We start from the raw sequence: 3,252 nt of genomic DNA, 5'->3' as shown, positions 1-3,252 counted from the left end.
AAAATTTGAGGTGAACCTCGGATCACGATCAGAGATAATGTCCTTTGGCGCCCCATGCAATCTCTAAATTCTCGAATGTATATCTCTACCAACTTCTCTAATGAATTACTTATTCACACTGCCAGGAAATGAGCTGACTTTGTCAACCTATCTACAATCACCCAAAAAAAATCATGATTGGATTGGGGTCTTGGTAATCTCGAAATAAATTCCATAGATATGCTATCCTACTTCCACTTTGGTATCTCTAGTGGTTGTAAAGTTCCTATTGGTCTCTGATGCTTGATTTTAACCTTTTAACAAATTAAACACTGAGATACAAAATCTATGACATCTCTTTTCATTCCAGGCCACTACTAATACCATTTCATATCCTGGTACATCTTAGTTGCTCCAGGGTACATTGTATATCTACTCTTATGTGCCTCATTTAGAATTTCCTTTCTCAAATCACCTTCATTTGGTACACAAACCCAATCTCGATACACAACATATCCATCATCACTGAAACTAAAGTTTGTGGTTTGCCTTTCCTCCATATCTTCTCGAATTTTCAACAAATACTTTTCCTCAAGTTGTACTATCCTTAACTCTCTCCAAAACTCATTGGTAATCTATGTGAAATATAGGCTATGCAAAGTTAATTCCAGTGAGTCATGCTGAATATCCAAGTAGGTTTCCAGTAATTTATGCTCTTGCACCATTAAACAAGCGACATGCAATGACTTTCGACTTAAGGCATCTGCAACCATATTTTCTTTTCCCAAATAGTATTTAAATTTAAAGCTATAGTCCTTCAAAAACTCCATCCACCTTCTTTGCCTCATATTAAGTTCCTTCTGATCGACTAAATATTTTAGGCTCTTGTGATCACTTAAAACACTGAACACTGCTCCAAACAAATAGTGCAGCCAAATCTTTAGTGCAAACACAACTATGGCAAGCTCTAAGTTATGGGTGTAACATTCAAAAACTTTAAATCTGGAAAAAATTGATTAATTAAGGGATAAATTAGTTAAAAATATGATTAATTTATTTGATTATGTTTTTGGGTTGTTAATTAGATTTTTGGGTCATATTTGGCTCTAAATTGAGTTAGGATGAAAGTCAGATCAAATTGAGATACATCGAGGGGAGCAAAATCTACTTGTTGCTTGCTGCGTCATGAGCTGTAGCTTGCATGGCATAGGCTGTGGCGCACGGCACAGCAGGCAACTTAAAATTTTATAAATTATTAGAAATTGATAGTTTTTGGGGTAGAAAAACTAGAACATGAAGGGGGCAACTTTGGGTACTGCTAGGGCATCATTTTAGGAAGATTTTGAAGATAATTTGAGCCTTCAAACTCTTGAGTAAGTTTGCTACCCTTCTCCTCTACCTTTTCATCTCATTTTTCATAGGATTTGGAAGAGGGAGAATTTAGTCTGATTGGATTAAGCCATGAGTCTATGTTTTAAAGGTTTTTATTGACTCTAAAGGTTTGATTTTGGTTTATTAATCTTGGATATGTGGTACTATGAAGCTACTTTGTTGTTTAGTGAAAGTTGGATCAAGCCCTAACTTGATTATGGGTTTTAAAGTATGATAAGTTAAGATATTAAGTATTATGTTGTGAGAGAGTTAGAGGGAGGTTTAAAGGGATTGTGTGAATAAATTCTAATCTTAACAAGTCTCTTTGTTGAGAATATGAGTGAGAGGTAGGAGAATTGGGAGGTTATTGGTAGCTAATAGTGCTTGTGTTAATTAAAAATTAACATATAGTACTTGTTGATGTAGGTTGTGGTGTAGGAAGACTTACCTTGACACAAGAAAAAATTTAGTACCACTGGTAAACCTTTTAGTAATAAAAGAGTTGAGGTAACTAGATAATTTGCATTGTTTATTACCTTGTATAAGTTATTCTCAAGTTGCTTTTCTAAGACTTGTTGAGTATATATATATAAATTCGTTAAAGGTTAACTATTTTAGAAAATTCTATATTTTTAAAGTAAATGATAACATTTGTTATATTTGTTTGGAAAGTTGTTTATGCATGGTCAAATAGAGATATATAGTGAATTGTGGCATATTAGAGGATGGGAGGTCACCCTAGTGGAGTTAGTGAAGATTAAGTTTGCATGGCACTGCTAACACCTCAGATGCCAGGTGTAGTACTTACTCTCCTTAGTGCCTAAAAATGGGTGCGGTGTTGGAGACTTACTCTCCTTAGTACCCAAAAGGGTATGGAGTTAGAGACTATGCTTTTTAGCATCCGTAGGATGCGATGTTAGAGTAACGACATCCCAATTACTTGTAATAGGGGGAACTAGTAGTCTAGAAGTGGTTTAGGACACCTTGGCAGGGTAGTCCTGCCATGGATGGTGAGCTTGGGGTATGGATGGTGAGCTTGGGGACCATACATGTAGTTTGTTCTGTGAAATAGCCTACCAGTTCGATCGAGAGTATTGGAGGACTGGATGGTTAGGGATCATGCATGTGACTTGTGGTGATTTTATATGTTGTGCTTATTTTACTATATTTAAGGCTTGTCCATAACTTTGCATGGTAATCAATAATGTATATTATCTTAATTACTAAGATTTTTATCTCACCCTGTAGTTATCATTTTACAAGTTCTACCTTTGAGACTGAGCAGGGAAAGGAATCGGGCAAGAATTAGTAGATTTATTACATCAAATAGTAATGCCCGATTTTAGTTTGAGTGGTGTACATAAACTTGTTATATGATATTATATGTTGCCAAATAGGAATGCATATTATTTTGATTAGTTGCACTTGTTTCACACTATGTTATTTTGTATTTTAGCCCAATATTATATATAATGTGAATAAGTGGAAATTTTTTTGGTACTAAAAGGGTTACTCGTGGTACTAAATCTTTTCTTGTGTCAAGCTAAGTCTTCCCACTACCACAATATATATCAACAAATACTATATGTTAATTTTCAATTAACACAAGCACTATTAGCTAACAATAACCTCCCAATTCTCCGACTTCTCACTCATAATCTCAATAAAGAAGCTTGTTAAGATTATAATTTTTTCACACAATCCCTTCAAGCCTCCCTCTAACTTTATCACAACATAACACTTAATATCTCAACTTATCACACTTCAAAACCCCATGATCAAGTTAGGGCTTGATCTAAATTTCACCAAACAATAAAGTAGCTTCATATTATCACATATCCAAGATCAATAAACCTAAATCAAACCTTTAAAGTTAATAGAACCCTTCAAAATATAGATTCA

This window comes from Prosopis cineraria, unplaced genomic scaffold, assembly GCF_029017545.1.
Source record: "Prosopis cineraria cultivar Desert tree isolate PC_DT_omini unplaced genomic scaffold, ASM2901754v1 PC12, whole genome shotgun sequence".
Classification (NCBI taxonomy): domain Eukaryota; kingdom Viridiplantae; phylum Streptophyta; class Magnoliopsida; order Fabales; family Fabaceae; genus Prosopis; species Prosopis cineraria.
This window is presented reverse-complemented; position numbering follows the sequence as displayed.